The 15,000-nt window shown below is 35.9% G+C and overlaps 1 protein-coding gene and 1 long non-coding RNA gene across 4 annotated transcripts in view; one reads left to right on the top strand and one right to left on the bottom strand.

Annotated features, from left to right (window-relative positions):
• Positions 1 to 15,000, bottom strand: part of LOC106867823 (uncharacterized) — a 362,348-nt gene that overhangs the window by 327,245 nt on the left and 20,103 nt on the right. For 2 of the 3 annotated variants that reach the window (XM_089353055.1, XM_014912848.3), the window contains exon 1: positions 9,298 to 9,829. The exons of the other annotated variant lie outside the window; for it this stretch is intronic. The gene's annotated coding sequence lies outside the window, so the exon portion shown is untranslated. Of the gene's footprint in view, positions 1 to 9,297; positions 9,830 to 15,000 lie in introns of those variants that run through there. 3 annotated transcript variants of the gene reach the window in all.
• Positions 9,881 to 15,000, top strand: part of LOC128247887 (uncharacterized) — a 7,184-nt gene continuing 2,064 nt past the window's right edge. Inside the window, exon 1 of the long non-coding RNA XR_008264194.1 lies at positions 9,881 to 10,144. This is a non-coding gene — a long non-coding RNA (uncharacterized LOC128247887). The remainder of the gene's footprint in view (positions 10,145 to 15,000) is intronic.

Below are 15,000 nucleotides of genomic sequence, written 5' to 3'. Positions count from 1 at the left end.
GCGCTGAAAGACGACGAGGAGCTGGCAGAAACGTTAAGCACACCGTTAAAGGCAGCGAGCTGGCAGAAGCGGTTAGCACGCCGGGCGAAATGCTTAGCGGTATTTCGTCTGCCGTTACGTTCTGAGTTCAAATTCCGCCGAGGTCGACTTTGCCTTTCATCCTTTCGGGGTCGATAAATTAAGTACCAGTTACGCACTGGGGTCGATATAATCGACTTAATCCGTTTGTCTGTCCTTGTTTGTCCCCTCTGTGTGTAGCCCCTTGTGGGCAGTAAAGAAATAGGTATTTCGTCTGCCGTTACGTTCTGAGTTCAAATTCCGCCGAGGTCGACTTTGTCTTTCATCCTTTCGGGGTCGATAAATTAAGTACCAGTTGCGTACTGGGGTCGATCTAATTGACTGGGCCCCTTCCTAAAAGATTCGGACCTTGTGCCTAGAGTAGAAAATAATAAATCCAGCGTTGTTTAATGCTCATGCGGATATTGTAAGAAACGAGATGATCAGAGTTGACGGAATGGTCAGAAGGTCGAAGAAAATGTAATTGATTTCAGCTCTTTACCTTTTAGGTTCAAATACGGCCGAGGCCAACTTTAATCATCTTCTTTTCGGGTTTCGATAACACAAAATACCAATCCAGTCAATGTAATCGCTAAATCCTCCCATTAAGATTGCTGGCCTTGTGTCTAAATTAGAGACAATTATAATATATGATCAATATTTTTTGCTAAAAGACCAGCAATTTCAGGGGATAATTTATCGATTACATTGACTGATACTTTATTTTATCGACCCTCAATAGAAGAAAAAGGCGAAGTGACCGTAGCGGGGTTGGAGCTCAGCGCAATAATAGCTGGAATATTATACAGGGAGCGGCAGAAGTAACGCCCTTTCACATTGAATCATGTTATTTTGATGAAAGAATACTTAGAAAATTTCCGAAAACTTGTGCGATTTCTTTTCATTAGTTTATTATTCATTTCTTTAAGTAATGCAATAAATTTGTGTTCAATAAAAAATTACTATAAAAACATTTATATACTAAAAAAATAATTATTAAATACAAAAAGGGCGTTACTTCTGCCGCATACTGTATTATAATCAAACCTTTCTTATTATAGGCACAAGGCCTGAAATTTGGGGCGAGTTTGAACTCAGAACGTAAAGCGGTCAGAAATGTCCTGAAGCAGTTTGACCGGCGTGTTAACGATTCAGTCAGCTCGCTACCTTTTATTGCATTATAATTAATGATAATTAATTATCATAGTTATTGTTTCCCTTATTAGTGCTGTCGTGTCATCAAATGTTGAGTTTTTCGATTCGCTTCAGCAGCGCTACTGCCAATAACATCTGTTAATTCCAAGCAACAAAATGTAACTGAATTATAACTATTATTAAATTATTTTATAAAATATGGGTTTTAATTATTGCCTAGGAACGATTATTCTAAGATTCTATAGTGCAATTAAGATCGTTAATTGCCAATTCAGTTAGAACCAGCATTCATTTAAATATTTTAATAATAATCATTTATTGTTGATTCAAATCGATGAAGAGACAAAATGGCAGAGTAGAGCTTATTGTCAGCTGACTAACTTCTCTGACTTTTACTCCGAGGTTCACCTTCCAAGAGACCGGCAACGCAAGCATCTTAGCAGCGGTTAGTGAAGTTTTCGTCTTATATCAAAATTATTTATGTATCTATTATCTATCTCTATCTATCTATCTATCTATTTCTCTCCCCTCCCCCCACTCTCTATGTATATATACATAGAGAGGGAGAGAATAGTGTAGGTGCAGTATACACCTCGCTTAGTTATTTACCACTTCTGAGGTTCCGCTCGCTATGAAACACATGCAACCCCGAGCTTATCTACTCCATTCTTTAACTCTTGTGTTCTTATTCGTATACCCGAGAACCCTGGCTGCCTACGGTGAAATATACAAAGAACCTTTTTCAGCTCATCGTACTTCGATACGGAAAAAATCCACAACCTTCCGTCTCAATAAACTATTATCGTTCCTGAAAGTTGCTTTTCGTTTTCACTATGGATTTTTTCAAGCTCACTTTCTTCCTACATCCTGATCCTTCGATCTTATATTTATATATATGTATGTGTACAAAATATTTTATAATTATATACATAATTATAACAAGGGATCGGCTTTACGCCTCACCACGCACTGCAAGAAATATGAAGCTAAAAGACCCTATTACCACCTTAAAATCTCCGAGAATATCACATTAGTGCGTGGTGAGGTGTAAAGCCGATCCCAAATTAGCGAACAATGTATGCAGTAAGAAATTTGTACCCGACACAATGTGAAAACCATCTTCTGGATGCTGAATTCTGTCCTAAATATTTGCGTTGCATATTTATGAATATTATTGAAGTCATGTACAACTATTGGTCATAAGCCGTCATATGGTAATTGGCGGAACAGTCTTGTTCTGTAACTGGGTTGTATGGGAACCGGTGAATAACAGGGGCAGCGTTGGAGACCTCCTCCTGGTATAATACATCAAAAGGAAAGTTAATTACGCAACAGCCGCCCAGAATGAAAGCTGAATTAAACATAACTAGAAACAAGAGATCCACTGTACGAGCATTTGATTTCCTTGAGATAAAAGCCACAGCTTCGTCAAATAAGAAAAAAAAAACCTACATTAGATAACATACACTTATATACACTTAAAAGATCGGTTATAGAGAGAATGTCTTAGTTCAATTTTACAGCACTTGTAATAATAATAGCGTTGAGATGTTTCTTTCCTTCCATATTTATTTGCCGCTTAACTCAACAATTTCATAGCTAAATATGTCGCCACGGACATAGCAGGCTGCTACACTACTAACTCGCAGTCCTTAAGAAAATACATAGCATTTTGTATATTATCCGTCGACATTGATACTTTAATATCAATGCTCGTACAGCAATATCACTGCTATATTAAACATAATATATTGTCTATAAGAATTGATCGCCATTTTTATGTAGGTTGTCAGTTCTATAAATGGTTAGTCATAGCTTTTGGCTGAAACATTAATGGTTATAGTAGCTTTGTCAAAGACGTTAGAGCAGACAGCTGACTCACATGCCATCTTGTAAATTACCTTATACTTAAATACACAGAGGCACAAGCATATATATATGTATATATATATATATATATATATATATATATATATATATATATATATATATATATATATATATATATATATATATATATATATATATACATATATATATATGTATGTATGTATGTATGTACGTATGTATGAATATATATGTATGTATATACACACAGTGGTTAGAGCGTCGAACTTACGATCATGAGGTTGTGATTTCGGTTCCCGGACTGGGCTACGTGTTGTGTTCTTGAGCAAGACACTTTATTTCACGTTGCTTCATTTCATTCAGCTGTTGACATGAGTAGCGACATCACTGGTGCCAAGCATATATATATATATATATATATATATATATACATACACACATGCATATATATAATAAATGAAGAATGTATGGTAAATAAATAAACGACATAACGTATAACCGGACGATGGAGAAACACAGAAGGTCACTAATTCTTCATCAGCTATCAACCAATTGGTAATACTCGTTTTCGCATATATATGTGTGTGTGTGTGTGTGTGTGTGTGTGTGTGTGTGTGTGTGTGTGTGTGTGTGTGTGCGTGTGTAGAAGGTTGAAAAGTAACACATGAGTTGATATATATATGGAAAAAAAAGTCAAGGTAGATAATGCTAAAATAATTTTATAAAAGACATTTCAGTACCGGTTTCAGTCATTGAGACTTTTCCAACTCTAATTATAGAAAACAATTCAATTTCGGAAAAATAAAAAAAAGTTTTTTAAAAGAATATTTGCATAGTATTCAAATACAGAGACAGAGACAGGCAGAAACAGGAAAATGCTCCTTGTATTTGAATACTATGCAAATATTCTTTTAAAATACTTTTCATTTCATTTCTCCAAAATTTAATTGTTTTCCATACTTAGAGGTGAAAAAGTCTCAATGGCCGAAACTGGTACTGAAATGTTTTTTATAAAATTATTTTAGCATTTTCTACCTTGACTTTTTTTCCATATATATATATGTATATAAATATATATATAAATATACACCTTCGCATCGTATACACACAAACACACACATGCAAAAAGAATAAAGCAAAGAAACTAGAAGTTGCGTGGAACCCTTAGGCCGGCTGAGATGTAGAATAAACAGGGTGAAGAGTCAGTCCACAGAACCCAGAATCGCCACGTTTTACAGTCTTCTAACCCACGCGAAAGCATTCGATACCAGAAGCTTAAGAATCGGCACCCAACCTGCAAAAGGAATGAATGTCAGCTATTTGACAGACGTTGTTAACAGTATTGAAACCATTTCCGCAGAAACTGCAAACAACTGACTTCCGACTGTGTCTGTCATCATTGTCGCCGACGCCTCCGAATGGTTTCGCCACGAAAAGTGCTATGAAGCGAATTACTTATAAAAGCAGTGGAACCACCAAAAATATATTAATTCTGCAAAGATCTTCGAATCTTCAAAGAACAATATAAGACCTTAACGGACCCCAGCTGTACTTGCTTCTAAAAGAAAAGATTTCTAAAGAGAAGTGCGGTGACCGTCTCAGATACTAAATCGAAGAAGTTAACTCTTTTCTGAAAGACATTCTCAGCGATTCGATGACAGAACTAAAGGCTAAACACAATGAAGCCATCATCAACCAATCAAGCTCTAATCACAATCTGAAATAACCAATCAACCAGCTGAAATATTCAAGATTGAAGAAGGTTGAGGGATTATCAGAGTAGCAGTCTGTTCTTGGCCTAAGAGATGGACTCTACAGTGAGCTGCCAAGAGTTCATCAGGTGCTTGCAGGGAATCTTGAAGGTGAAAGAGCGAAACGGGTGAGATTCTGTTTAGTGGAAGTGAACCGGAAGTATTTGGGTCAACAAAGAGTAAATTAAAAGAACATCAATTAGTTTCAGCCACATACGTGTGCGTGTGAGTATGTGTGTGCGTGTGTGTGTGTGTGTGCGTATGTGTGTGTGTGCGTGTGCGTGTGTGTGTGTGTGCGTATGTGTGTGTGCGTGTGTGTGTGTGTGTGTGTGTGTGTGTGTGTGTGTGTGTGTGTGTGTGTGTACAGTAGTACAATCGAAACAAATTTAACTATTTCTCCGTATATTGGAAAACTAATGAACAGTTTTAATCGATTTTCAAAACTTATTGACTTCTAATCAGAGCTGCCGGCGTCACTGGACAACTCCCAGGGAAATAAGCATCCAAACCCGTTTCTATACTCAACAAATCCATTAGCCACAGCCGAACAGGGTGGAGCTGGTAAGGTTCGTACTATATGCGTTTAACACTCTATTTAATATCAGCGAACTATCACCAGTGGGGATTTATTTCAGTGCACATGCGTGTGCACACACACAAACATACATATATGTGTGTGTGTGTGTGTGTGTGTGTATATATATATATATGTATGTGTAAATATATGTATGTGTAAATATATGTATCTGTAAATATATATATGTATATATATATATATATATATATATATATATATATATATATATATATATATATATATATATATATTATATATATATATATATATAAAAGATGTCATAATTAATCCAAAATTCCCAGAACGAAAATTTTGCATCAATAATAATAATAATAATAATAATAATAATAATAATAATAATAATAATAATAATAATAACAATAATAATAATGAGATGATGATGATGATGATGATGAAGGATGCGAGGGTGATTGGGTTGTCTCTTTCATTTCATGGAGTGAAATATATTGGTAAGACAACAATAACACGGTTGACAGAATAATAATGACATCACCGCATGCTTAGTATAAACATTGTATGACATCACTTATTTAATATGGTTAATTGAGAAATTCCGGTGGAGGTGAATATTGGTCACTAATCAAGAGACATTACGTATTAATGAAGCGTTTACTAAGAGTTTGTAAAATGATTGTTGAATATGTATATTTTATGGAAAACAAAAGATGGTTTCGAAATTGATTTTGCGTTGTAATCTCTTAATGATAAAGGTTTGCTTTTGAAATATAAATGAATATGAATGGTATTTATATTGAATTCAGGTTTTGACGCTAGGCCAGCAATTTCGAGGAAGGGGTAAGCCAATTACACCCCTACCCCCAACCACCCCACATTGTTCAGCTGGTACTTATTTTATCGATCACGATAGGAGGAAATGCAAAGTCGAATTCGATGGCATTTGAATTCAGAAAATCGAGACACACGACATACCGCCAAGCAGTTTTGCCCGAGGTGCTAAAGATGCTGGCCACTCACCGTTTATTTATATTTCTAAGATCTATGTTGATGGGCGGGCGGTGAGCAGGCAGAATGGATAGCAGGCCGAGCAAAATTTGACATCAGTATTCGTATCAGCATACATGCGCTTTCCACTTTTATCAACATTCAATATTTGTTTCGATGTGTGGTCTCCTTCGGGGACCATTTTCATCATTTACTCGTAATAATTCATAGCAGCCTCTGTGTTCGCAATAACTTCAGACATTTTACGTTGTGCAGACGCCGGTTGTTAATTCTGGAATTATTTCAGTTCCCCTATTGTTGTCTGTTTCATAAAAATCCTCTCAACAGTTCCCCCTTTTTTTTTTTCATTTTACAGCATCTGGAACTGAAAATGTTCATAAAAGTAAAGTCTTCATAACATGATGCCATTTCTGTTTAAAGGATTTCTGTTTAAAGGATTTCTGTTTCTGTTATACATTTTACTGTTATGTTCCTCTACTTACTAAACGACCCTTAAATTACAAGAACACTTATGAAATGAACCAAAGACTCATTTCTAGAGCCCTGTATGCAACCATGCTACCATTGGCAAAGCTGTGGCATCCAACAGCCAACCATCTTGCTCGCTCACTATACCTGGGCGGGGCCACGGGGACAGAGCTCCCTGGTACCTTTTCCGTAACGTCCTATAAAAAGCAACCGTCCTTAGACTTTCGCTTTGGATTCCTGAATATAACCATATGTTACGTATAGATCGCTAGCCACTAAACCTTTTCTGTTTTCTCTCCCTGTTTATTTCTGGGTCCCTTTATGTTGAAGAGCGTAGGCTCGAAACGTAAAAGACTTTCTCACTTCCCAAGCGTTAAAATAAAACATGTTTGTTGTTTACACACCCGTACATATATATATATATATGTATGTATATATATATATAGCTCTCCTGTGTGACCCCTCTGTCCGGCCTTCGCCATGATAGACCGCTAACCACCAAACATTTTCTATTTTTACTCGCTATTTATTTCTGTGTTCCTTTCTGTTGAAGAACGTAGACTCGGAACGTAAAAGACTTTCTCACATCCCGAGTGTTAAACTAACATATCTGTTTGTTGTTTACACACCCGTCTTTGTCTTTTAGCCTGTTTTTTTTTTTTTTTTTTTGTAAATTCTCACTATATATATCATACCTTGATACTGTGAGGAATAAAATCCCCGTTCACGGGCCGTTGGTATTTACAGAGTGTTCAACACTTTCGGTATGCGAATTAGGGACTCCTCCATAGAGTAACTGCTGCATTTATTGAGTATATGAACAGTTTGGCTGATTCTTTCTCTGGAGATTGTCAAAGTGATGACGACGCCTCTGATCAGAACCCAATAAGGTTCGAAAATCGATTAAGACCTTTCATCGTTTTTTTTTCTCAGTCTGCGGAGAAATGGCTAAATATGTTTCCCTGTTTATAATTGTACCATATATTACGTATTTAATATTAAAAATTACAACATTTATTCAAACGTTCTTTTGGCGAGGAGAGAGATCAGAGACGCAAGCATTTCATTTGGAAGCAAAACTATTTTTATGCTAATTTACAGCTCATGTTTCTTTCATTTCTTACTTCGTTATGCAAACTATTTCTGAGTGTTTGCGTTACTTTTCGCTTATTTATTTTCTATTTACTATTTTCAGTAATTTACACCAACCGACGACGACGACTATTTGCTCTATCGTTTATTTATTTATTCATTTATTTCAGTTCGAATCGTTGGAGTCATTTTATTTTAAAATCTACACAATTTTCGTTCTCGAAACAACCCTTTTTTTTTTCTTAATTATTATTCTCCTTCTCTTCAAGTAATCGATCAAACATTCTTACGATACATTTAGTTTATTTTGCAACAGACAAAATCCCAATGAAAAACTGTTTCGTTGCTGCTGGATCAAACCAGATGTTTATATTCACGTCAATGAATTTTAAAGTTTTTACAGTTCCGAATAAATGCTAACACACCACTCCACCAATTAATCTAAATATCCCATTGTGTTATTTGGTATTTAAGTCATGCTGCATTTATCTCTGGCTGTATATTCCTGTTTATGCGTCTCTATACACGCTTGCTTTTCTGCATGTACGTGTGTGTGTGTGCACGACTATACATATATCGCCATTTTTGTTTGTTCCTGGGGTTGTGCATGCACGTATTGTGTGTGTGTGTGTGTGTGTGTGTGTGTGTGTGTGTGTGTGTGTGTGTGTGTGTGTGTGTGTGCACTGTTCTCACGTTAAATACCTTTTATTTTTCTTTCAAAAATATTTTGAAACCCAGCAACACCAAGAGAAACAATGCTTTCTTATGAATGGCAGCCATGGCGTCTCCGTCGGAATCAGGCACCGGGAATAAGGAAATCAATCAGATGTTCTTACATTCCGATTTTGGGGGTAACTTAACTATTTCTGTTATTGAAGGGGGTTTCGATTATTTTGACTATGAATGGGAGCCCATAATCAAAGCTTACAATCCATATATACCGGCGTATTAAGGCAGTGAACTAGCAGATTAATGAGCAGGCAAGGCATAACGTTTCGCCCGTCTTTACGCTCTGAATTCAAATTCCACCGAAGTCCACTTTGCTTTTCATCTTTTCGGGGTCGATAAGATAAGTACAAGTTGAGTACTGGGGTCGACTTACCCCTCCCTGCCCAAAACTGTTGGCCTTGTGCCAAAATATATAAAATAAATTGATATACACGCCTATATATATATATATATATATATATATATATATATATATATATATATATATATAGGAGTGTATATCAATTTATTTTATATTCTAAATGCCAAAATAGAGAACCAAAAATTTACAAATTCATTTATACATTGAAAGAAAGTTGTCAACATGGTAACCTGAATTCCCACCTCACAACCAATGGTAAATTCTAATATTCTTACCTGATTCAACGTTTCTTGGATTCATTCATTTATTCAGAACCGTATTTGGAATGTCCAATCAAATTCTAAACTTTAAACGTATATTTTTTAAAAATACGTTCTTAAAGCGAAGATGGCAACTCTGTTCGATTTACATTCCAGAACTCAGTTAAAACATGTGAACCTGCATGAAATGTGGAAATGTCTGAGGTGCGATAGGAGTTTGCCTAACCATTAAACACCATCTTTAGACCTTATATGTTCAAAAGCTTTCTGTGTTTCCGTCGGATCGATCTCCATTCGTCATCAGAGATTCGTAGACTGAATCCTCACTCGGAACATTTATTTCCCCAACAAAAGTAGTAAATTGAGGGTAGATATAGTTCAGGGTAAATATAATTCTGATTAAATACAGTTACCTAGCACTAAAAAGGGATTAGTATTCCAGGAAATTCTATCATCAATATTCTCTAAGGGCAGCCAGAAACTAACAACTTGAAGGTGTCCATTCCCTAAACAAAGGCTTATAGTGAAAGAAATTACGCATTTAATAATTCAATGACGTCATAAGAAACAAGTAACTACATTTCAAAGAAGCCATGAATGGACGGAGTTGTCGTCTGATGTCTGCTTTACATTTTCGTTTATGACATCATTGGACTTCAAGTAATAAAACTCCTAATAAAAGAATCCATGATCACATCTCTTCCTACATTTTTTCTGACTTATTTACATGTAAAATCTTTAATTATTCATTCGGACAGTCGAACAAACCTCACAGGATAACGATACTTTAAACGAGATTCGCCGTCTTCCTGTTCGAAAACATTAGAATATATTCACAAGATTTTTGCCACTTCTGAAGGAGGTGGGTGTCTGGATGCTTCCGCAACCAACCTTTATTATTAGCAAGCATTTCAACCCACCTTGAACATATAAACTTGTTCGTGGCTGTTTTTCATTTGTTGTCACTTGATCTTTTTAATAGGTTTCATCTCAAGACGTCAGGTGAATAAGTAATGTTTGTATTGTCACAGACATGTGTGCCTCTTCTAGATTATCCACTGCTTTTTTTTTTTTTATTCCTACTCTGATGTACTTAAAAATTCATAGCTCCTTGACAACGTCAAGAGAATGCAATTCAACATTATTTCTTTTCCGTCTCCTCTGTCTTTAGTCGTTAGCGTTACTATTTAATAATAGTCTAGAGGTAACGCATAACAACAAACTGTGGCGTCAGGCAGCTTTTCCTCGCCAAACTGTTAACACATAAGTCATATTCAGTTGTATGCAAATCCCATTGTCACCTATTCTAAAATACCTTCACGTTTTCTTGGAGCGGCTGATTTCTTACAGCAGTGTATCCGACTGTATTTATTTTCTTTTCGTTAAGAGATTTCAAACCACTCCAGGCGAGAATTGTACGTTGGTTGAGACATGCTGGCATTTCAAGTCATTAGGATTTTAAAAGCCAAGTGAAAATAAATGAATGCACAACCGTGTTTTCCCTACAACGCACGCATTCCTCTCACCTCAGCTGCATTTCGATAATTTAATTATGCATCGTTATATTAGCCGGCTGACGAAACGGGTTACCGGCTTACAGTAGAGGCAGCAACGTTTTGAAGGCATGCTATTTCATGAATATTCTTTTATATACTTTCATGTGTATGTGTGTGTGTGGGGGGGCATGTATGTGTAGGTATGTATCTGTATATGCATATGCATGTACATATACAATACATATATATGTACATATATACAAATGTACGTATATATATGTGTGTGTGTGTGTGTGTGTTTGTGTGTGTGTGTGTGTGTGTGTGTGTGTGTGTGTGTGTGTGTGTGTGTGTGTGTGTGTGTGCATTCATATATGGAAATATATATAAAGAGACAGACAGATATATATATATATAGAGAGAGAGAGAGAGAGAGAGACAGACAGACAGACAGACAGACAGACAGAAAGAAAGATAGATAGATAGATAGATAGATAGATAGATAGATAGATAGATAATTGTGCAGATACAGATATGGTCGATTATTTCAAAAACTGATTGAATTAGATATGTCAACTAAATGTAGGACCAATAAATGAAATAACTGGAGAGTGAGTGGATGACCGCATGGCTAAACAGCTCTTTTCTATTGTCTTGGATAGTCTTGGATGAATGTTTGTGTATGTATGTATGTATGTATGTATATATATATATATATATATATATATATATATATATATATATATATATATATATATGCAGTTCTATATTTAAGAGATGAGGAATTATGCACATTATTTACATTATTTACAATTGACGGATATTTGTCCTCATCTTGTTTGTTGTTAACACAACGTTTCGGCTGATAGACCCTCCAGCTTTCATCAGATGTCTTGGGGAAATTTCGAACCTGGCTTCTCATTCCTAATGTATTTTTCGATGTTATTATTATTATTATTATTATTATCATCATCATTATTATTATTATTACTATTATTCAGGTCACTGCTTGGAATCGAACTCAGATTCTTGAGGTTAGTAGCCTGCGCTCTTAACCACTACACCATATGCCCATGATGAAAGCTGGAGGGTATATCAGCCGAAACATTGTGTTAACAACAAACAAGATGAGGACAAACATCTGTCAAATGTAAATAATGTTTATGTATGTATGTATGTATGTATGTATGTATGTATGTATGTATGTGCGTATGTATGTATGTATGTATGTATGTATGTACGTATATGACGGGCTCCTTTCAGTTTCCGTATACCAAATCCACTCTCGAGTTTTTAGTAGGCCCGAGGTTATAGTAAAAAACACTTGCCCAAGGCACCACGCAGTGGGACTGGTAGGGAAGCAAATATCTCTGCACTCAACCATGCTTACGCCGAGAAAGAAGTAAAAAGAATAATAAAATTCGTGTATCGTTAGTAATGAAAGGTTTGTTGTGATGTTTGAGCCAAGCTTTGACGCCATCGGACCTATTTTTCTTTTCTGTGAAGATGGCTGCGAGTTGAAATGGGAAAACGTACTTCACTTCTCGACATACAAACTTACTTTTGTTTACGAATCTCCGATAATTTTCTCCCAACAGTCAGGTGCTGGTTTGTACCAAATAAGTAGACTTATTGATCAATTAATAATTCATATCTAAATGGATGTTCAAGGATTTCTTGTCCATTGAAATATTTTCATGTAAGGTTAAATATTTATAGGAATAAAAACTGGAGGTATGTTTATAAAAGGTTAATTTGAGGAAAGGACAATAATCAAATTGATCGCATTTAATACTTAGCACTCTCCATATTGACGCCAGACGGACACGACGCGTAGTTGACCTCGGTAGATTTCAGACTTGAACGTATAAGGGTGATATTGAAATAAACGATAGAGCTGACTCTGCACAATCTGCTACTCCACTACTCTTGGACTATTGATTATATTCGTACGATAACTGAAGAGAACTGAAGAAGCGGTAGCAAAGAATATAGGATTCTGGATGGTCGCTGGAAACCATTTGGCTTCACTCCTGCTGTTAATCCGATTGAACAGGTTGATCCTGTATCAAAATATGAAATCAATACCATAGACGTTTCATACCTAAATCTATTGTTGTATGACAATTGTCAGCTTGCTAATGTGTATATAGAGTGTACAGAAAGATGTGCGCATGCAAGGATATATAGAACGAGTAATATAGTCGCTTATTTATGTACAAACATATAATCACATACAGATTTATGTCCTATTCTCTCTTTCCTTTCTGCACACATGCACACAGGCAAACACACACATGCATACCTATACATACACATATATATATACAGAGAGGGACAGAGAGAGAGAGAGAGAGAGAGAGAGAGAGACAGACAGAGATAGTTATGAGTGTATATGTAGTAACTGGAGGAAATACTACCATAGCATGGCTTGAAATATATGTCAAACCATATGTACACAGTTGAAGCCATATATCGATAGAATCTGTTTCATGGCAAAACACCTGAGTCTTTTATGTCTTACCTGTTGATCATTCATCAAAGCTTTTATCATGATTGAAACAAAAACGAGTCTGTAAGTAATTCTTAATGGACGATGTCAGACATGTTGCTTATTTTCCTTCCTTTGCTTTCGATGCCATATATCGATGCCAAAATATAACTTTATGCCAACATTTTCGTACATATGTGTATATAATTGTATATTTGTCGTCAGCTACTCTCTCATCATCATCATCATCACCCAATGGCCATGTCTTCTTATAGTGCCCAGCATTCTATAACAGTCTCTCTCCGCCAACAGTTAGCAAGTGTCAATATTCGCCTGTGTCGACATTCACTAATTTCAGTCAGTCCCAATATAAGACAAGTGACTGTTATATCGTCCCCGAAAAGTGGAAAGGCAAAATTGGTCGTGGCAAGATTTGAACCCAGAATATAAAAGTGCATCACTAAATACAGCGATGTACTTCATACGCCTTTCTACCAATTCTGCCATCCGCCGCCCTTGGCGCGATCGGTGAATGGCAGAATCGGTAGAATTCTATTTAATGAAATGCAGCAATTTTCTTGTGAGAAATTAAGACACTTAAATGGCATCGCTATTTAAGCGCTAAAGAGTGGGGGAAAGGTTAGAAAGGTTTCTTATCCCTTTAACGCTTTACTGTTTGTATATCAAAAGCTTTGCATCCGTTTAGGTTTCGATTTCTGTCCAGTGTACTTTGGAGTGGAAATTAAACCAATTTTTAAGAAAATTTCTATTTGCATGTAGAAATACAAGGAACATGCTGATGCTTTAAGAAATACCTTGTGTTCTTCCAATATTCATGGAGAGTGAGTTCGGGTGTGTCAGAGGAGGAGGTGACCGTGTGCTTTGGAGGCGGTGACTGCGTGCTTTGAAAATTCTCTTTCAAACCCTTCATGTACGGTTCAATCATTGTGCAAACACGTTGGGCAAATATTTTTCTAAGTTAGACTTGTATTGACCGATGTCTTGAAAATAGTATTTTGTAGACAAAGTGGAATGAAATTTATTAAACAAAAGATTGTGATCAACATTGTGTATGTGGTGGTGGTGGTGGTTGTTGTGGTGGTGGGGCCTGTGTGTGACCATACGATGTAAACACCGACGCGGAAAGCGAAACACGTATTTTCATATAGAAATGCCGTTCGTGGTATTTGTGTCCGCTTGAGTTACACTGACAATCCATCAGAAGTGCAGTGAACTTGTGGCCATTGGGTGGCTGGGTGGTTGGGACTATCTGCAACCAAACATAATGCTATTATTATGCTCCAAATACTATATAAAGTATATATTAATAAAGATATTTCGCTTGAAATAGAACTTCACACAGAGATTATTGACATTTTAACATCAACCCCACAAATATAAAAATAAAAAATTAGATCAACTAAAAGATACATACGTAATTTCAGAATATTTGAATAAAAAATCTTTTAAAAATATTAGCTTATTATATTTTCCCTTTATCCAAAATAATAATTATATTTCTTCTTCAAAGAGAACTTTGAAACACAGGAAATTTCTGATACACATTGTAAATATTGACAGAGAATTTGACTCGGCAGCAGAAAGAATTGATAAGGTATAAAAGATTTCTGCCTCTCAGACTTAATGAGACACAATAAGTCGATAACTTCCACAAGCTGAAATCGTTAAACCACTTTACAGAAGCTTAAACAAATCACTTGACATTAAATAGGG

Source organism: Octopus bimaculoides, chromosome 5 (assembly GCF_046866305.1).
Source record: "Octopus bimaculoides isolate indiv1 chromosome 5, ASM4686630v1, whole genome shotgun sequence".
In the NCBI taxonomy this organism is placed as follows: Eukaryota; Metazoa; Mollusca; class Cephalopoda; order Octopoda; family Octopodidae; genus Octopus; species Octopus bimaculoides.
The sequence above is the reverse complement of the archived record's forward strand: the minus strand, read 5'-3'. Positions and strand labels throughout refer to the sequence as shown.